We start from the raw sequence: 23,110 nt of genomic DNA on the forward strand, positions 1-23,110 counted from the left end.
AGATTCTATATCTAAGCAATTCTTTAATCACAAGGAGGGCCCTTTAGCTGGTCTAAGAGCCTGTGAGGACTGAGGGGTGGGGTTATAACTCAGGTCTATATTCATGCCTGAGTGTTCTATACTCTTTGATCTCCATAAGCATACTGGATGCTGGATAATTCCACTACTGAGATACACCTACTTAGAGGAAGGGTCCCTAGCACATTTTCAGATGATGCTAAGTGAAGGAATAGTAGCACCCCATGAATATAAAGTGCAGAAGTAGTAGAGTCCCGCGAATATAAAGTTGGGCTTGGAGGGGAAATGTTCAGGTTCCAGATGCCTGATGTGACTTCCATTCATGCTGACTTAGCATCCTCAGTGTGGTCCCCTGGGAAGGATGGTTTGAAAAGAACACTAATGTTCCTCATCCCATTGTCATTGAAGACTGTCACTGAACTCTCTATCATAACCATGCTGACTTCTTTCTCTGTTCCTTAAGGAAGGAAAAATTGTTGGAGTCATCCTACTGCTGTTATGTATCTAATTTCTTTATTAGGCTGAAGTTGCTGGTATTGAAGGTTATGAAAACAATGGTTGTATATGACCATCGAATTTTTCTTTTACTTCCTATAAGGTTTTGATTTGGCCTCACCCCCTTTATAAATGAAGATAATTTGAAGTTATGACTTCTGGATTGCCTTTGGATTCTAATATTCTATTTTTCTCTAAGTAAAAAGTCATTTATCTACTTCTAGAATGCATTTTTAAATATCTTAACTAAGGTTTTATGCTATATCTCTCTTGAGATGGAAAGATCCATGATTTCTAGAAAAGTCTGAGTGTTTTGTTTTGTCCCTAAGTGTCATGCTGGGATCTGACAGCACCCTGGCCAACTATCAAACTCCCATATCTGGGCTGAACCTACAAGCTGACCTCTGTTTCCTCTCACAGTTCATGTTTCAGGTATATATTGATGCTGCAGAGAGTGATATTAGCTTCTAGGTGCCTTTCAAATTTAGGAATATCCATGTTGAAAAATGTCATTATTTTTAGCGTAGAGGGGTTTCTGACCCGGTACACAAAAGATGCCATGGCCCACATGCCCTCTGTGTTTTTCACTCTGATCACTGGCCAGGGGAATTGTTCTGAAGAACAGGAACGGTATCATTGTGAACAAAGTTGAATGAGGAGGACACACAGAATCAGTCTGGGTCTAGGAGAAAAAAGAATAGAAAGCATGCTGGTGTTTAAACTGAAGAGGTTTAGCACAGGAAATTGGTTACATAGGTGTTGTAATAATGAGAGCAAAACATGAAATATGAGGTAACCCAGAAATCAGTAACTTCTGGGTGAGCAAGGGCAAAGAAGAGGTGGTGTTACCGAAGCCAGGGGTGTGGAAAAGGGGCCACGACCCTGCTGGAAGGGCACAGGGAGCAGTGCTGGGAAATGGAGGAGAAGCCTCAGGCTCTGGAACAGTGGATGGAACTTAACCATTTCCAGGGACTGCAGAAGAAGAGAGACACAGAGGTAAGAATTCGGGAAAACAATGGCTCTCTCACAACTTCTGATTTCCCACCAGTGGCTTCTGTTCGGAAATCTCAGCAGATAGTGACTTAGCAACGGAGCCTGGACTGCGTTTTTTCAGCTCCAGCATTACGAAGTATGGAAGAGTGAATAGAAAATCAAGAGAAAAACATAAATAATGAAACCTCATGGAATATTTATAGTATCATGTGCTGTATATTATCTTATCATTTTCTTGGGGGTGTTTAAAGTGACCTTAAGTGAGATAAGAAAAAAATGAAGCAAAAGAAAAAATAAATGTGATTGTGAGAATCTTTGCAGTGTCGTATTGACAAGAAGGAGGGATTAAAGTGAAAGGCCAGGATTCTTTCCATACACTTATTGGGACTGACTCTGGAAGTCTGTGTGAAGTGATTCCATAGAGTTTTGAATTCACATTTTCTATCTGTGAATTGTTTATAAAGTAACCTCTAATGAGAGATCTAGAAGATTATACTCAACATTTATTAATCAAATTTATAAACAAAGAAGTCAGGAGTTATCCTCTACTTTGTCACTATAGTTTATGTTTAATAAATATACAATGTTTTATTTTAAAAACTCTTTTTTATAGTTATTCTTTATAATTAGTATTTTACAGTCTGAAAAGACGTTAAACTTTCATGGTGTCTTGAATCTAAACTCGTACAAATCCTTATATAATGATACAGAGTGACCTACATCATCTCAGTATAATGACAGTTGAGATATGATTTTAAAATGTTTTTGAAATAAATGTATCCTCTGAATTTAGAGAATAATAAATATAGCTATAGAAGACCTAGGCAATTTACCTATTGAAGAATGTGCCACTTCCTTCTTCTATAAAATGAGAGTAATAATGGCATCAACCTTATTAAGATGCTATGAACTTTAAATAGGTTTATATATAGAAAGTATTTGTAACAAAAATCTTAGTCCAGATTGGATATATCTCCAATTCAAAAATCAGAACTGATCTTAACTGCTTGTCTATATTTGCGTTCATAGAATTGCTTAAGCATGATCTAGATGTGCCATGAGGATTTCAGACATTTTCTGGGACTATCAGACACATTGGCCCATGTCCCTTCCCTGTTCTCAGGGAGTAAGTCTTCAATATTCTGCTTTTCATTGTCTTACATGACAGTGACTTATGATTGATCTGCTCCTTACCTGAGTCATGTGTGAAGTGGGAAACATGGTCAGTCACATTAATAAACTGACTCATTAGAACAATTCTTTCACCCCTTACCACCTTTCTTCGTCTTCCCAGCATAAATCTTTGTATGCATGTATATTCCTGTGTCCTCCTTCATTTCCACCCATCACTGACTCCTGAGCATCTCCATACAGTGTTTGGAGCATCTCTGTCCTCCTGTCACACACATTCACTAGGCATAGATTTCCAATGCCTCATTAGGCAGTGGTTTCTTAATGTCCCATGAACTCTGTCCAGGATGTTTATATTTATGTAACTTGTAATTGCAATTAACACCAGTTGTTAATACAATACAGGTCAATACAATACAATAAAATACAAACGAGTACAGGTCACCAAGCACCTGGAGATACGAGTTCCCTTGGATCACTTCATCCCTTTGCAGGAACAAGTTCAATTAATCCATTAATTCCCTCGAAAATTTGGCTCTTTCTTGTATTTTAACCAGAGGAAAAGGTCAAAAGTACCTTACTAAAGGAGAAAAACAGTTAAACACAATTACTTCCAGAAAATACTATAGGCATATGTAAGTTAATATTACGTCCTTATTCCTTTGTGGTTATTAAAGAGACTAGTATTTGTAGCACTTAGTTTCTCCATTTTGTAGTCACATTTGCGTTAGTTTTGAATAGAAAGGCAGAACCTTTCAATCCAGATACAATCATCAGATACTAGTTTTATTCATGGTAATTCATCCATGGGAGGGAAACAGCTGTGTACCCTTAAAGTAAGAACCTTTCTGGAATCTCATTTGCTTCACTGCTGCTCCTTGGGAGCTGGCACCCGGTCGGTTCCTCACTCTCGCCTGCTGAAGCCATCAGTGGACAAACACTTCCTGCCCAGGCATTAGATTCACTTGGAGTTTTTGCTCCATGGTGACTCTGACTCAATCTGACCTTCTAGATTCCTGGCCCCGATTCCCTTGACCTCAAGGACCTACTCATTCACTCCCACCTCGAGCAACTGCTTGGCTTTTAGACCCTCACCTTGCCCTGACTCACTTCTAGCTGTGAAATCCCTAGAGCTCAGCCAGGTTTCCAGGCACTGACCTTTGGCAGATCTGGGTGTTTAACCAGCAGCCTGTCTCACTCTGCCTTAAATTCCTGCTCATTCCAATTCAACAAAGCTGTTCCGATCTGGTATACAAGTTTTTAAAAATGGAATGGAACAAACACATGTGATTGACCAGTGTCAGTGTTGGCTGGCTGGTCAGGGACCAAAGAGCTGACAGGTTGGCTTTCCTGTGTGACTTCACTGAGGTCCAGGGAGTATTGCAGTTTGGAGTATGAACTAGGAAATGTGTCATTTTCCATATGAAGTTCCATTTTTATTCTTATTTATATCAGCACATCTCTCTTTCATTGATAGCTTTATTTTTTCTCTCTACTTTCCTTATTTTAATTACTCATCTCTTTTATTGGTCTTCCAATAACCTATTGTAGTATTTACTTATCTTGTTTTCTTCTATTACACTTTGTTATTGACTAATTTTACATTTTTCATTGAGTTGTTTTGTGCCTTATTTCTCCTCATAACTAGAACACAGACTTTGTAGCCAGACTGCCCAGCTAAAACAGAAGCTCCACTGGCTACTAGGCATGTAACTTTGAATAAGTTTTTAATTCCTTGTAATTAGTTTTCTCACCTATAAAATAGAAAAATGATAGACTTACCTCATGAAGTTGTTGTTTGTACTCATCACTACTTAGAAATTATGGTAATAATTAGTCCCACTGTGAAATTTATTTAATGTTCTCATACATCACTTTATCACAAATTTGTTTTACAAATGTGTTGATAATCATAATTCAATCTAATTGGTTTTATAGCCTTTTGTAATATATTTTATGCATCCAAAACCTTTAGTTTGAAATAGACTTGATTCCACAGCCCAAACACAGGGTATCAAGCACTCCTTCCCTTACAGAACAATAGAGCAGCAGGTTGGGAGAAACCTATAAGGTGTGCTTGCAAAGTACACTACGTGTTTAAATTTTAAAAATATTACAATAAAAAACACTTTGCCATTAATCCCATCCAAATAAAATACTCCCCCTCATTTGGAACACTTATCCATCACTCTTTTCACTTTCTTTCTTTTTTTTCTTTCTTTTTTTTTTTTTTTTTTTTGGTTGTTTGAGACAAAGTTTCATTATGTAGTTCAGGCTGGCCTTGAGCTCACTACGTAGCCCAGGCTGCCCTCAAACTTGTGCCATCACTCTTTCCACTTTCTAAGCAACTCTGGAAGCCCTTTCATGAATGTCTTTAATTCTTTTGGGGGGGGGGGTAGCAGGGATCGAACTCAGGTCCTTGTGCTTGTAAGGCAGGTGGCAGAACCACTGAGCTAAATCCCTAGCCCCTTTCATGAATGTCTTTAGGTATGCTGTTGTGGCTTCCTGAATTGATTCAAAACATTTAACTTTCATGGTCATTTTGACTTTGGGGAAGAGCAAGAAATCACATAGTGTCAGATCTGGTAAGTAGGATAGATAAGAATACACCACAATATTTTTATATTAAGTTTATTTATTGGTACATTTTAGGTATATAATATAGTTACACTCATCATTGAGATCTTGTACCTTTACATGATGTGTCTTGGTTCTTATTTTTCCCCCATTCCCCAGCCCTCCCTCACCACAATATTTTTATGAGCCAGCATTTCTGTTAGATGGCACTCAGCAATAGCATTTACTGTGTTTTTTATCACATTTCATAAAGATACTCATGAAAGAAGACTTTCACAACTGCTTCAGAAAGTGGAAGGAATGATGAGAGAAGGGTATTTGAAGTGAGCTTGAGTGTCGTGAGGGAGATTAATGGCAATGTGTCTTTTACTGTAATAATTTTTAAAATTTAAGCATTCACCATATATTTTGATCACATCCCATAGATAGTTGGATAAAATATCTTTAATCACTCTCTTTCCTCTGGAGTGCTACCTGAGAGAAATATATTTCCCTCTTTTGGTTACTGCATTTTATAGAACAATATCAAAACATATAATTTAACTATCACTAGTACTCTAACTCTAAAGCATTCCCTGAATAAATATATCTTACTTTACTCTGAAAGTAAATGTGGTTTAAGCTAGTGTAGTATTCTTGGGATGCATTCCTCACTGACTCTCATGCCCACAAACAGGTAATTTTCTCAACTTTGGATAGTCAGTAATTCAGATGCAAAGTATGTCAGTCTGATATTTTTTCTTTTGTAAGTAATTTTTCATTTTGTCCAGAACCTTACAACCATTTTCTCTTAGTTTTTAGATTCTTCAAATTTTTCAATTGAATGCGTTTTTATATATTCAACTTTGTATCTCTGATATTGAATTTTCTACTTCTAGAGTAGAAAGAGCCTTTTCTGCAAATGTTTTTCATCTGTTATGGATAATTCTAAAGTTATTTTTATTAATTACTGACTCTCCATTTTCAGAAATTCAATCATTTTCATGTTTAAATTTCCTTAATCTATCTTTTTGGTTTTTATATAATAAGGCTTAATGCTTTCTATTTTTTGCTATGTATTGAGATATCTGTGCACTTATTTGAGTCTAAAACTACTACAATTAATCTATAGATCTTTTTAGCTTGAACATCATATTTCTTTCCTTCTTTTCTGTACTTGCTATGTTAAAGTATATAGTAAAAAAATGGAAAATATGCTACAAGATGAGAGATTTTTGTAGAAAGATGGAAACTGTTTTTAAAAAGACAGATGGACATGCTAGGAAGAAAAATACAATATCAGAGATACAAAGCTCCATCCATCAGACCAATAGACTGACCACAACAAAGAAAAGGAGTAGGCTAAAATTAGGTTAATAGAAATTTTCCACACTGAAATACAATGAAGACAAATAAGTGAAAAGGAAAAAAAGTCCCCTCTAGACCATCCAAGATCTGTGGGAAAATATCAAATGTTTAACTCCCATGAAATGGAAGTGTCAGATATAAAGAGGGTGACTAGGGTAAGAAAAAATATGTAAAGAGATAATGGCTAAGAGTTTCCAAGATTAAATATAACAAATCATAGATCCAAGAATCACAGAGAACAAAAGCAGAAAGATATAAAGGAAAACACACATATACTTTACTAAAGCAAATTACTAAAGTTTGAACATTAAAAAAAAACTTGAAGGAAACAGGGAAAGAAAAGTTACTTGGAGAGCAGTAGCCATAAAATTACAACTAAATTGTCTTTGAAAAGTAATGATGGGCCAGGGATTTAGCTCAGTGGTTCTGCTGCCTGCCTCACAAGTGCAAGGTCCCGAGTTCAAACCCCGGTAACAAAAACAATAAAGTAATGAAAGCTAGGAGGCAATAAAAAGTGTTTTAGCTCAGTCGCGTGAAACACAGGCCGAATCAGCCTGCTGCAGACATACAGGTCCTGAGTCACACAGAACATGCTGAATCACCCCACTGCAGACAGGCAGCCACCTGATTCCACACTACAAAGACGCAGAGGACACCAGACCACCAGACCAAGGTACTGAGTCCCACTGTTCCCGGCCCAGAGGTAGGGGCTTCTGAGCTGTCATCCCACAGCTCCTGGTCCAGAGGAAGGGGCTTCCCGGTCACCATCCCTCCCGCTGTTGCCAGCCCAGAGGAAAGGGCTTTTGGGCCACCTTCTGTCCCACTGCTCCTGGCCCAGAGGAAGGGGCTTCCAGGCCACCATCCCTCTGGCTGCTCCCAGCCCACAGGAAAGGGCTTTTAGGTCACCATCCTTACTGCTGCTTCCAGCCCCTGCCCCACCTCACCCAGCTCAGAGGAGGTAATCCGTGCAGGCGCTAACAGACCCCGGCCCCAGTCGAAATGAGAAAATACATAAATAAGTCTCAAAATCAGACTTCCAGATCACCTACAGCAGCCCCAAAGGGAAATGAGATGGAATGCTCTGATACTCAACCACCTGGACCCACTGAACTGGCAACAAAAGGGGATCTGGAAAAAATGAAATCAGAAATAATTTCTCAGATAACAGGAGAAATTGTGCCCTTAGTGCAACGCATGATTATTAAGTCTAGAGAGGAGCTCAGGAACATGATGGAATCCCAACATAAGAAACAAATGGAATCCATAAAACAGATGCAAATAGATTTCCAGGACATGAAAAACTCCATTGAAAGTCTACACAGCAGAATGAGACAATGTGAGGACAGAATTTCAGATAGAGAAGATAAGATTGCAATTAGTGACCAGGAAAAGAAAAATTGCTTCAAAATTATAAGGGAACATGAGAAATCAATCCAGCAGCTGCTAGATGATGCAAAAAAGAATAACATAAGACTGATTGGGCTCAATGAAGAAACAGGAGAGAGTGCAGATGACATAAAAAAATCTCTTCACAGAAATAATGGCAGAAAACTTCCCAAGCAGGGGAAAAGAGCTTGACATACAGATAAGTGAGGCATATAGGACTCCAAATAGCCTTGATCAAAAAAAATCTACACATAGGCATAAAATTGTTAAGATTCCAGAAACACAACAGAAGAACAAAGTTCTCCAAGCAGTGAGAGAAAAGAAACAAATCACATACAAAGGAAAGCCCATCAGAATCACAGCAGACTTCTCAACACAAACCATCAAGGCAAGAAGAGCTTGGAGTGACATATTCCAAGCCCTAAAAGAAAACAGCCTCCAACCCAGATTGATGTACCCGGCAAAACTATCTTTCAAAATGGATGGAGAAATAAGATACTTTCATCACAAAGAGCACCTTAGGAACTTCGTGAATACCAAACCAGCACTCCAAAGAATTTTACACAATATCCTAGGAACAGACATTGAGGATCACAACCCCAGGAAGCAAAGCAGAATGTACCCATCTGGCATGACAAGAAATTAAATGGAAAGGGGGAGAACCCAACAAAAAGAAAAAGTCATGGCAATGACAAGTCAATACGATTCAGTTATAACCATCAATGTTAATGGTCTCAATTCACCAATCAAAAGAAATAGACTGGCAGAATGGGTCAAGAAGCAAAATCCAACAATATGCTGCATACAAGAAACACACTTAATTCAAAAGGAAACTCATACACTGAAAGTTAAAGGGTGGAAAACAATACTGCATGTGACAGGAACCTGAAAAAAAGCAGGAGTAGCTATCCTCTTTGCAGATCAAGTAGATTTCAAACCAACACTGATTAAGAGAGACAAAGAAGGACACTACATCCTTGGAAAGGAAAGAATCCAAGAGGAAGAGATGACAATCATAAATATCTATGCACCAAACACTAGTGCACCCAACTATATAAAACAAATACTAACGGACATGAAAAGTCATATATGCACTAATACAATTGTAGTGGGGGACCTCAACACCCCACTGTCACAAATAGATAGATCAACTAGACTAAAAATAAGTAATGAAATACTAGAACTCAATCGAACTCTTGAACAAATGAACTTAACAGATGTTTACAGAGTCTTCTACCCCACAAAATCAGAATACACATTCTTCTCAGTTGCACATGGCTCATTCTCAAAAATAGACCACATACTCACACATAGAACGTGTTTAAGTAAGTGCAAAGGAATTGAAGTTGTCCCCTGTATATTATCAGACCATAGTGCGGTGAAATTGGAGATCCACAGCAAAAGAAACTCAAAAAATTTCATAAACATGTGGAAATTGAACAACACACTTCTGAATAACCAGCGGATCACAGAGGAAATTAAAGAAGAAATCAGGCAGTTCCTTCAATTAAATGACAATGACAATACAACATATCGGAATCTATGGGACACAATGAAAGCAGTCTTATGAGGAAAATTCATAGCAGTGAATACGCATATTAGGAAAACAGAATGAGCCCAATTAAACAACCTGATGCTGAACCTCAAGCTTCTAGAAAAAGAAGAGCAGGACAACCCCAAAGCTCATACAAGGGAGGAAATTATAAAGATCAGAGGAGAAATCAATGCAATGGAGACTAAAAGAACGATACAAAAAAATCAATGAAACCAACAGTTGGTTCTTCAAAAGAATCAACAAAATTGATAAACCTTTAGCCAACCTGGTCAGAAAAAGGAAAGAAATGGCCCAAATCCATGCAATTAGGAATGAAAAGGGTGAAATTACAACAGATCCAGCAGAAATTCAGAGGATCATCAATACCTACTTCAAGAACCTATACGCCAATAAGATGGACAACACAGAAGAAATGGACAGATTCCTAGATACATATGAATTACCAAAGTTGAATGAAGAAGACCTAAAAATTCTGAACAATCCAATATCAACCAATGAAATTGAAAATGTAATTAAAAACTTACCAACTAAGAAAATCCCAGGCCCTGATGGCTTCACTGCTGAATTCTACAAGACATTTAGAGAGGAACTACTGCCACTACTGTTTAAACTCTTCAATGAAATTGAAAGGGAAGCAATACTCCCAAATTCATTCCTGGAAGCAAGCATCACCTTGATCCCCAAAGCAGAGAAAGACCCAACTGAAAAAGAGAACTATAGGCCAATCTCACTAATGAACATAGATGCAACAATCCTTAATAAGATACTGGCAAATAGAATGCAGAAGATCATCAAGAAGATCATACACCCTGATCAAGTGGGATTCATCCCAGGGATGCAGGGATGGTTCAATATACGAAAATCAATTAACATAATACACTATATCAATAGAGCCAAGGACAAAAACCATATGATTATCTCCATAGATGCAGAAAAAGCATTTGACAAAATCCAACACGCATTTATGATAAAAACCCTACAAAAATTGGAATAGATGGTCTCTACCTCAAACTGATAAAAGCCATCTATGAAAAACCAACAGCCAATATCATACTAAATGGTCAAAAACTGAAAGTTTTCTCACTAAAATCAGGAACAAGACAAGGATGTCCACTATCACCACTCTTGTTTAATATAGTTCTGGAAACATTAGCCATGGCAATTAGACAAGAGAAAGAAATAAAAGGAATAAAGATAGGTAATGAAGAAGTCAAATTGTCATTATTGGCAGATGACATGATACTCTATATAGAAGACCCCAAGAACTCCACCAAAAGCCTTCTAGACTTAATAACCAAATTCAGTCAAGTAGCTGGTTACAAGGTCAACACACAAAAATCAATAGCTTTCCTCTACACCAATGACAGACTCACTGAGAGAGAAATAGTGCAAATAATTCCTTTCACAATAGCATCCAAAAAACTGAAATACCTAGGAATCATCCTAACAAAAGAAATCAAAGACCTCTTCTCTGAAAACTATGGCACTCTGAAAAGAGAGATGGAAGATGATATCAGAAAATGTGCAGACATCCCCTGCTCCTGAGTAGGAAGGATTAATATAGTGAAAATGGCCATACTTCCAAAACTGCTATATAGATTTAATGCAATTCCAATTGAGATCCCAGTGGCATACTTCATAGACCTCGAGAAAACAATCCAAAAATTCATTTGGAACAAGAAGAGACCTAGAATAGCAAAAGCAATTCTAGGTAACAAAGACATGGCAGGGGGTATTACAATCCCCAACCTGCAACTATACTACAAAGCTACTGCAATAAAAACAGCATAGTACTGGCAAAGAAACAGATTTGAGGACCAGTGGAACAGATTAGAAGATGCAGAAACCACACCAGACACACTCAGCCATCTCATCTTCGATTAAGGAGCCAAACACCCTCACTGGAGGAAAGATAGCCTCTTTAATAAATGGTACTGGAAAAATTGGGCTTCAACTTGCCAAAGATTAAAACTAGACCTATATCTCTCACCATGCACTAAACTACAATCAAAATGAATTAAAGATCTAAATATTAAAATAGAAACTCTGAACCAGTTGGAACAGAGGTTAGGTAGAACCCTTGAAGACATCAGTGTAGGAAAAGATTTTATGAACAAAACCTCAGTTGTTCGTGAACTAGCACAAATAATCAACAAATGGAATCTCTTATTAAAAAGCTTCTGCACTGCAAGAGAAACCGCCAGCAGTGTGAAGAGAAAACTCACAATGTGGGAAAAAAATTTCACCAGCGGTCCTCAGACAAAGGTCTACTATCTCGAATCTATAAAGAACTAAAAAATCAGACTTCTCAAATTTAAAGACCCAATCCAAAAATGGGCATCTGAAATGAACAGGTATTTCTCAGACAAAGAAGTGGAAATAGCAAATAAATACATGAAAAAATGTTCAACGTCACTGGTCATTCAAGAGATGCAAATGAAAACAACACTGAGATTCCACTTCACTTAGTGACAGTCCTGACCATTAGTGTGTGTGTGTGTCTGCCATCAGTACGTGACAGTCGACCACTAACCCTTGTTTCTTTTCTCTTAAAATCTACATGTTAACCTCCCCCTCAACCCCCTATAAAAACAGCCCCGGACTCTGAGCCAGTTGCGTCTCTAAGCTACTTTGCTTTGGGAGTGCCGTCTGGCCAGACTAATAAAGGTCTGTTTTACTTTCCAGTTTGTCCGGTGTGTTCCCTCCCGGGTGTTCTTCGCAGCAGTCAGCTCCTCGGAGCGTTTGGTAAGGCCCACGGTCTTACATTTATAGCTAAGTGGATGCACATTGAGGCAATACTCTTAAGTGAAATAAATAGGACACACATGTGTAAATACCAAATAGTTTCTCTGGTGTGAGAAACTGAAAGTGTAAATAAGGACTAAATGTATAATAGGTAATGTGAAATAGGAAGAAAAGGGGCAAAGGGGAAGGAAGTGGGAGGGCTAGGGGAAAGGATAGAAGGGAATGGGATTAATATGAGAAAATGGAAAAATAGGAACAAAATCTTTGTAAATAGGGAGGACTGGAGGGGTTGAAGGGAGGGCTGGGCAAGGGTGAAAAATAAGAACCAAGAGAGACTATGTAAAGGTGCAAATTTCCAATGATGAGTGTCATTATATTGTATACCTAAAATGTACCAATGATTAGAATGACTAATCGATAATGTAAAATAGGAAGAAAAGGTCCAAAAGCGTAGGGGTAGTGGGAGGGGCAGGGGAAAGGAAAAAAGGGAAAGGAAAAAATGATGAGAAATGGAAATAAAGTCTTTGTAAATAGGGAAGGGTGGAGGGAGTGAAGGGAGGGCTAGGAATGGGGAAAAAATAAGAACCAAGATGCATTATATAAAGGTACAATTCCCAGTGAGAAATGTAATTGTGTTGTATACCTACAATGTACCAATAAAAGAATTTAATACAAAAAAAAGTGTTTTAAATGCCTGACACATACACATAGGAACAACAAGTAACATATTATTCAGAATTCTATCATGTAAAATATCCTTTAATAAACAGACAAAAACTAACAGAATTATTGGGGAAAAAAAGCCTGAAAAAAGGAAAAAAGGATAATGAACAATGGTATAAATAGAAAGCAAATAAGATGATATATTTATACCAATAAATATTATTAAGCAAATTATACTTTAATATTTAACCATTCTACCAAAACAGTATAGATTATCAATTTGAACACAAAAGCAAGACTCATTTATATGCTGTCCACAAGAAATTAAGAAATCAATTGTAAATTTGAAATATAAGATAGGTAAGAAGTAAAAAGGTGGAAAAATATATACTATGCTAACATTAATAAAAACGAAGTTGGAATAGTTAAATTAATACCAAAGTAAATTGAAGGACAAACAATATATTCAAGAATAAAGAGGAACATTTTGTTATGTTAAAGAAGATCTTCACAAAGAGAACAAAACTATCTTAAATACTTATTCACCAAATAACAGCTTGAACATATAATAAATAAAATTAATAGGATAAAAAGAAAAATAACAAAATCCAAGATTATAATTGGTGATCTCAAAATTTTCCTCTCAGTATGTGATTACACAGATAATATAGTAATAATAATATAGCTTGTATAACATTTTAAACTACCCAAACCAATTCATATTTATAGAATACACTCAACACTAGCAGCATGCACACTATTTTCAAGTCCATGTGCACTATTCCCTAAAATTGACAACATTAAAACATTGAAAGACACCAACATGGCATGTGGCCTGAGCCCCTACCTGAGGAGCCCACCATCACCATCTGGCAGACCAGATGGTGGTATGTGGCCTGAGCCCCTACCTGAGGAGTCCTCCATTGCTGGCCAGGAGACCAATGCAATGTGACCTGAGATCTACCCCAGGAGCCTGCCACTGCTGGGGTCCAGACCTCACATGACAAAAAGTAAAAGCCATCATTCTGAGCCCAGGAAGATGGCTCAGTGGTGAGTATCAGAGAGAGAGCCCCTCATAGACTTGTTGAGAATTGAAGCCCACAGAGAGCAGAGAATCACTCCAATAAAGAGTCAGTTGTTGGGGCAGTACTTCCTGCTGCAACCTGAACTCCCTCAGGAGGAAGGGCAGTTCTAATGTGCAAAAAAACTGTGCAGAGTTCAAACCTGAAGGTCAGGGAGCTCAATTCCAGCCTTGCAGCCAGAAATCAGCCTGAAATTCAGTATACTACTCCACACAGATGTGTACACCCCTACGTTATTCACAGGTGACACCAGAGGCTCACCTTGAGGGGAACATTTTTACTCCTTTTCTTTTTTTGTCTTCTTCTTTTGTTTTTCATTTCTCCCCTTTTCTTGTTCCTGCTTTTGCCCTGTTTTGTGTTTTCTCAATTGTTTCCATGTTTATGAGTGTGAATATGCTTTCTAGTTTCCCTGTTTTTGTTAATTTGTTCTACTCTTGTTTTTGTTCCTTCCCTCTCTCTTTTTCTTTTGCCCTCACCAGTTTCCCAAAGTTTGCATGCTCTACCTACATCCTCTAGCTTTACTCCTAACCGTTCCCTCTCCTTCTACTTCTCTATTCACCTCCTAACTCCTTCTAAGTCATCTCCCCAGGGGGCAAATTCACTATTTTGAAAAGCTAATTTACTGCAAACATTTCTGGTTGGTTCTAGATTTTGATACATAACCACAAGTCTAGTTCACGGGGCTAAAGGTAACAGATTAATAATTACTACATTTTGTTGTTTTTTAAGCTGTGCTTGATGTTATTATTGATGCTGATTAGACTACTCTGGGGAAGGTGACACGATTGTTCTAGTTAGTGATTCTTCTGGATATACCAAAACTGAGATTACCTAAGGATCACTACAGACTCAAAACCCAAAGATCAACCCAAGAATTAAACAAAAAACATCAACAACAAAAAATAAAAATGAGAAAACACCTAAACAAGACCCAAACCCAAACTGCCAGCTCACCAAAGGCAAATCTAGGGGGCAATGAGGTAGAACAACCTGAATGAGAAAGACCTAGTCTCCCTGAACCGATAACAAGGGAAATAACAAAACAAATAAATGAGGCTCTAGAAAAATTCAAAGGAGAATTAATTACCCTGATAACTACGGAGATGGAAACCAAAATGAAAGTCATGCTTACAGACTCTAGAACAGAAACAGACAAAAAAAATAGAGGAGCTCAGGAGCATGATGCAAAATATAAATGCCCAGCATAGGAAAGAAATGTAATCCATGAGACAAATTCAAACAGATATCCAGGATATTAAAAACTCTATTGAAAGTATACACAGCAGAATGAGCCAGTGTGAAGCCAATATATCAGATATAGAAGACAAGATTGCAGATAGTGACCATGAAAGGAGAAATTTCTTAAAAATAGCAAGAGATCATGAGAAATCAATACAGCAGCTGCTAGATAATGCAAAGAACAATAACCTAAGATTGATTGGAATCAATGAAAACACAGGAGATAGTGCAAATGACATAAAAAAGTTGTTCACAGAGGTAATGGCAGAAAACTTCCCAAGCAGGGGAAAAGAATTCAACATACAAATAAGTGAGATATATAGGACTCCAACTAGCCATGAGCAAAAAATCTATACCTATGCATATAATAGTCAAGATTTCAGAAATCTGACAGAATAATAAAACATTAAAAGCAATTAGAGAAAAGAAACAAATCACATACAAAGAAAGCCCATCAGAATCACAGCAGACTTCTTAACACAAACCCTCAAGTCAAGAAGACCCTAGAGTGAAGTATTTCAAGCCCTAAAACAATCTCCAACCCAGATTAATGTATCCTCAAAACTATCTTTCAAAATCAATGGACAAATAAGATACTTTCATGACATAGACCACCTAATGAATAGAACACTACATGAATACCAAACCAGTGCTCCAAAAAGCTCTAAACAATATCCTAAAAAAAGACAAGGAGGATTATAACTCCATGAACCCCAATAGAATGAAGTCAAATACTAGTGCACCCAACTATATAAAACAAATATTAACAGACATGGAAAATCAAATAAGTACTAATACAATAGTAGTAGGGAACCTCAATACCCCACTGTCACAAATAGACTGATAAACTAGACAAAAAAATCAACAACGAAATACTTGAACTGAAGCAAACTTTTGGACAAATGGACTTGATAGATATCTACAGAGTGTTCCTCCCCGCAAAATCAGAATACACATACTTTTCAACTGCACACAGGTCATTGTCCAAAATAGACCACATGCTAGCTCATATAATTTGCTTAAGTAAATGCAAAAGAATTAAAATGATACCCTGCATATTGCCAGACCACAGTGCAATGAAATTGGAGATCAATAGCAAAAGAAACCACAAGAGCTCCATAAACACATGAAAATTAAATAACACCCTCCTGAACAATAAATGGGTCACAAGAAATTAAAGAAGAAATTAGATAGTTTCTACAATCTAATGATAATGTCAGTACAACATACTGGAACCATGAGACACAATGAAAGCAGTCCTATGAGGGAAATTCATAACAGTGAGTGCTCATATTAGGAACACAGAGCAAGCTCAAATAAACAACCTAATGTTGAACCTCAAGCTTCTAGAAAAAGAAGAGTAAGAGAAACCTAAAGCTCATACAAGGGAGGAAACTACAAAGATCAGAGCAGAAATCAACGCAATGAAGACTAAGAGAATAATACAAAAAAATCAATGAAGCAAAGAGTTGGTTCTTTAAAAGAATAAATAAAATTGACAAACCCTTAGCCAACCTTAACAAGGAAAAGAAAAAGAAAAAGGCCCAAATCCATGCAATTAGGAATGAAAAGGGTGAAATTACAACAACCCAGCAGAAATCCGGAGGTAGTCAATGCCTACTTTGAGAACCTGTACTCAATAAGATAGAAAACACAAAAGAAATAGATTTCTAGATACATATGAATTACCAAAGTTGAACCAAGAAGGTACAAAAATTCTAAACAACCAAATATCAATCAATGAAATTAAAAAAGTAATTAAAAATTTACAAACAAAGAAAGTCTGGCTGTTATGGCTTCACTGCTGAATTCTATAAGACATTTAGAGAAGAGTTATTGCCATTACTGTATAAACTTGTCAATGAAATTGAAAGGGCAACAATACTCCCACATTAATTCCTGAAAGCAAGCATCACCTTAGCCTCAAAAGCAGAGAAAGACACAACCAAAACAGATAGCTATAGGCTAATCTCTCTAATGAACATAGACAAAAAAATCCTCAAAAAAATGCTGAATACAGAATAAAAAACAGAATACAGAAGATCATCAAGAAGATCATACACCCTGACCAAGTAGGGTATATTCCAGGGACACAGGGATGGTTCAACATATGCAAATCAATAAATGTAACATACTATATTAATAGAGCCAAGGACAAAAACCATATCATCATCTCAGTAGATAGAGAAAAGGCATTTGACAAAATCCAACACCCATTTTGATAAAACCCTACAGAAAATTGGAATAGATGGTCTTTAGCTCAACCTGATAAAAGCCATATATGAAAAACCAGCAGCGAACATCATACCAAATGGTCAAAAACTGAAATCTTTCACACTAAAATCAGGAACAAGACAAGGATATCCACTATCACTACTCCAGTTCAATAGAGTTCTGGAAACATTAGCCATACCAAGATAAACTGAAGAAGTTAAATTGTCACTATTTGAGGATGACATGATACTCTATGTAGAAGACCCCAAGAACTCTACCGAAAGTCTTCTAGACTTAATAGCTAAATTCAGTACAGTAGCTGGATACAAGGTCAACATTAAAAAATCAGTAGCCTTCCTGTACATGAACTAGAGACTCACTGAGAGAGAAATGGGAGAAACAACTCCTTTCACAATAGCATCCCAAAAGACAAAATACCTAGGAATCAATCTAAGGAAGGAAGTAAAAACTTCTTTTCAGAAAGCTACAGCACTCAGAAAAAAGAGATTGAAGAGGACATCAGAAAATGGAAACACATCCCTTGTTCTTGTATAGGAAGAACCAGTGTAGTGAAAATGGCCATACTTCCAAAACTGCTACATACATTCAAGGCAATCCTGATTGAAATTCCAACAGCATATTTCACAGAACTAGAGAAAACAGTCCAAACATTCATTTGAAATAAGAAGAGACCTAGAATAGCAAAAACAATTCTAGGCAACAAAGACAAGGCAGGGGGTGTCACAATCCCAAACTAGAAAATATACTACAAAGCTACTGTGATAAAAACACCATGGCACTGGCAAAGAAACAGACTTGAGGACCAGTGGAACAGATTAGAAGATGCAGAAACAACTCCAGACACACTCAGCCATTGCATCTTCAACAAAGGAACCAAATACCTTCACTAGAGGAAAGATAGCCTCTTTAATAAATGGTGCTGGAAAAACTGGATTTCCATTTGCCAAATATTAAAACTAGACCCATATCTCTCACCATGCACTAAACTAAAATCAAAATGGATCAAAGATGTAAATATTAAAACAGAAATGCTAATCCTGCTAGAAGATTGGTTAGGTAGAACTCTTGAAGACACTGGCATAGGAAAAGACTTCCTGAACAAAACTTCAGTTGAACATGAACTAACACAAAGAATCAACACCTGGGACCTCATCTTACTAAAAAGGCTTTGCAAAGCAAGGGAAACCACCAACAGAGTGAATAGATATCCCATAGTGTAGGAAAAAAATTTTCACCAGCTGTTCTTCAGACAAGCGTCTATTATCTAGAATAGATAAAGAAATTTTTAAAAATCAGACCTCCCAAATTTAAAGACCCAATCCAAAAATGGGCATCTGAAATGAACAGACATTTCTCACACAAAGAAGTAGTAACAGCAAATAACATATGAAAAAATGTTCAACATCACTGGTCATTTGTGAGATGCAGATGAAAATAACACTGAGATTCCACCTCACTCCAGAAAGAATGGCTGCTATCAAGAAATCAACCAATAACAAATGCAGGCGGGGGTGTGGGGAGAAAGGAACCCTTCTCCATTGTTGGTGGGAGTGCAGGCTGGTGCAGCCACTGTGGAAATCAGTATGGAGATTCCTCAAAGAACTAGGATTAGAGTTCCCATTTGACCCAGCTATTCCCTTACTGGGTATCCTTCCAAAAGAATTAAAAGAATCAGACCATAGCAATATATGCACAACCACATTTATAGTGGTATAGTTTGTAATAGTTAAATCTTGGATGTGGCCCAAATGCCCATCAACTGGTGACTGGATAAAGAAGATGTGTTTTTTAAATAAAATGGAGTACTACTCAGCCATAAAGAATGATAAACTAGAGACATTTATAGCTAAATGGATGCACATTGAGGTCATACTCTTAAGTGAAATAAATAGGACACATATATGTAAATATTGAATAGTTATATGTAATATATGTACACACATATGTAAATACCAAATCTCATACCAGAGAGTGTGAGAAACTGAAAGTGTAAATGAGGACCAAAATGGATAATAGATAATGTGAAGTAAGAAGTTTCAAAGGGGAAGAGGAAGTAGGGAGAGGGAGTAGGGGAAAGGAAATAAGGGTAAGAAAAAAATATGAGAAAAGAAGGAAAAAATGGAAACAAAGTTTTCTGTAAATAGGGAGGGGTGGAGGGGTGGAAGGGAAAGAAGGGGTAAGGAGAAAAAAGAAGAACCAATATACATCATGTACAGACAGACAAATTCCCAATGATGAATGTGATCATAATGTATACCTAAAATGTCCTGATAAACTTAAGAAAAAAAACATTGAAAGTTATGTACAACGGCCACAACAGAATGAAATAAGAACTCAATAAGAGAATAATTGTTAAATCTCCAAGTATTTGAAATGTTTTTAAAGCATTTTAAAACAACTCCAAGTTTAAATCATAAGAAAAACCAGCTATCATGATACTTAATTAGGAAAGATTGAATATTATCCTCTTATGATTGAAAAAATGGCAAGAAAAATTGTTTACCACCTAGAGAGCCTGGAAATGAGAAAATAGTTTTATTTTTCAATCCAGCAAGTTGTGGCTCTTTCGTATTGTATTTAACAGTAGGTATTTCTGTTTGCTTTTTCTTTTGTTTTTGTATTTGTCAACTCATCTCCTCCTCATTTTATTATAGGTAGGTAGAACAGCTAAGAGCTATCTTCAGCCTTTTTTGCCTGGAACATTTTTTTTAGTGAAATCACATACCTCATTGGGTATATTTTTATTTTTCACATCAGTGCATCAAAAGTGTTGCTGATTTTCTGCCACTGCAGAGCAAATTTCTTTCTTTTAGCTTCCTATAACCTTCTCACTTTAACTCCCCTCCCAACAACCTCCTACTCACCCTTGTAGCATCTGCCTGCAGATTAGTCCCAAAGCCAATTCTGTATGTTTAATGTTGCAATAGCACCTTACTTCCAGGTACCAAAATCCTTTTAGTTATCTACTACTATGAAATGAGTTGCCCAAACTGTTGTATACAACAACAGTTATTTATCATCATCATTTTATGGTTTGGGGATTGACTTTAGCTAGGAAGGTCTTACTAGGATATCGCATGTGACAGAAATCGGATGGTAGCAGGGTCTGGAATCATCTCACACACTTCTTGCTGATGCTAGCTGTCAGCCTGGACCATGGTGAACTACACATAACTTACTCCATGTTACCTGGCCTTAATAGATGGAGGAAAGTTTTCAAGAGGAGTCCCAGGGAAGAGCTAGAGGAGCCTATATCCCCTTTTCTTTTGTAATCCAGAGAATAACCATTTTCTTCATTCCATTCCTAAAAGGCACATCTCTAAGCCATCCATATTCATGGGAAAAGGAATTAGGCTTCCTTTCGTAGTAGAAGGAACATGAAAGTATTTGAGAATATGTTTTAAAACAACCACTCTCCAGCATGAATTAGAAAGGTAACAAATCGAAACTGTACTAGGAACCTAAACATAAAGCACACATTCCTGCAAATTCCTGAGCACCTCACTGCATCTACTGCCACGTGTCTGGGGCCCGAAAGCACTGAGAACATCTATAGAGGAGTTCCTGTGAAGACTTCTTCAGGGCTGTAGTTTCTATCCCAACTGCAGTTGAGAGTGCTCCCTACCTGCTGGGATTTCCAGCACTATGCCTGGGGTCGCTTTGAAGTTTTTTCCCATCCTATCTTCACAGCCATAAACTCATACAACCAGAAGATCCTCTGGATCCTTACATATGAGAAACCTATGCATCACCGAGGCTGAAGCTTTCCAACAAGGTTGCCTTCTTTCTGGCTCAACTCTGATCCTGAATGTGAATTTGCCTTGTCTCCTAGGGTCTAGGCCCAGTTTCAGGACTTGGCTACAGGAAGCAGGTCTTTGCCTTTCCTCTCATTTCTTGCCTGTTTGCCTGCCTGCTGGCCCCAACTGTTTTAAAGACAGAAGTCTACATCTGAGTCCTGTTCCTCATGGCTGGGGTTTGCTGCTGCCAACATCCTCATCTCGGGCTCTGCCTCCCTGCCAGGGACCTACCTATTGCTCACCTCAGGCCCTTTTATGCCAACCACCTGCCTGCCTGGACCTCCAGCTTCGACCTGTTGCCAAAGCCCCTGGACAGTCTGGATTCTGCCATCTTTTTGGATTTTCTCAGCTCCTGGGACCTTCTCCAAAAGACTGTTCATTCTCCAGGTCTGGCCCTCTCCTGCTATATCTAGTTTAGTTCTGATGTGTACTGAAGAACATTTGACTTTGTCTCTGGCTGTCGCTGTCTCCTGATGATACATGCCAGTGAGAACCATAGGCTCAATTACAAGAGGAAAAAAACGAGAGAGAGAGAGAAACATTCACTATTCTAGGATCAGTCTGGCACTGCTACTTTGATTAAAAACTTACAGGGCAGGGCTGGGGATTTAGCTCAGTGGTTCTGCCACCTGCCTCACAAGCACAAGGTCCTGAGTTCAATCCCCAGTACCAAACAAAACAAAACAAAAAAAACCTTACAGGGCAGTTTGCTTGATTTTTGCCAGAGAAGTCTATGCGTATTTCAAAATATCATGTTATACACAATGAATACATACAATTTTAATTTGTCGATTAAAATTGATTGATTTAAAAAAAAACTTATATGACCCCTAAATTCTGCCATTTTTCTGTTTCTTAACTTCTAGGAAACCACTTGCTCTACCCTTCCCTGACAGGTTCCCAGTGTTCTCTCCTTTGGCTTTCTCTTGGCTATCAAGACCTGCTAAAGCCACGAGTATGGCCTACTGCCCTGGATTTCAAACCCTAGCTTTTCTCACCATTCAGCAGTTATCTGGCCCTCAACACTCAGACTTCATCTTGCACACGTAGCTTTCTGGCCCCTTCAAACTGATCTTACAAGCTGCCACCCACATCTGGCTGTTTTTGTAACTACGTTTCAAGAAGTGGTGGCGGGGGGAGCTAAATTAATCTGCTTCTTATATTCTACTTCTTATTCTGTAATCTGCTTCCACTTCTTCCATGTTTATGCTACTTTTACATAACATAGATTTTTAAGTGGAAAGCAGACAATAAAACATTTGCTAAATTTTCTCTTGACCTCCACTCAGTGGAAGCTTGTGAATTTTATTCTAGATTTGTGATACGTTGTTTTTTATCCCTATGACTGCCCAAAATTGGCATGAATTTTTGATGGGGAGAATAACATGGTTAGCATGTTTATAAATTAACAGTCAAGGAGGTGCACAAACCCAGAATTATTCCCACAGGAAGCGAGTTACTGGCTCTGACATCCCTTCCCTTCCTTAGCTTGCCAGAAACAGATGTTGACAGTTCTCTCATTTGGAGAATATATCCAGAAGGATGAATATTACCCTTGAGAAACACAATATACTATACATGACTTCTTATAAGCAAAGAAGTAGTTTATTTAAGCTGAGAGAAAGTACATACTGACAACCTGTACAAAGAAAGGAAAGAATGCCATAAAGCAATGCAAAAGCTCAGGCAGGCCTCAGCTTCATGGAAGTCTTCTAGGCTAGTTGAAAGGGGCAATTGATACAGTGCATAGAGGGCTGCAGATGGAATCCGACCTGAGACCAAAGTCCCCTCCACACAAAGCTAGCACTTTCTGAAAAGTCAAAAATATCAGTCACCCACCTGGCTGT

The 23,110-nt window shown here is 37.7% G+C and overlaps 1 long non-coding RNA gene across 1 annotated transcript in view; it reads right to left on the reverse strand.

The window, feature by feature from the left end:
* The window catches only part of LOC110349407 (uncharacterized), a 578,466-nt gene that overhangs the window by 156,641 nt on the left and 398,715 nt on the right, over nt 1-23,110 (reverse strand). The gene's annotated exons all lie outside the window — the stretch shown is intronic.

This window comes from Heterocephalus glaber, unplaced genomic scaffold, assembly GCF_053883595.1.
Source record: "Heterocephalus glaber isolate CG9 unplaced genomic scaffold, H.glaber_assembly_v1.0 deba00001444, whole genome shotgun sequence".
Taxonomy (NCBI): domain Eukaryota; kingdom Metazoa; phylum Chordata; class Mammalia; order Rodentia; family Bathyergidae; genus Heterocephalus; species Heterocephalus glaber.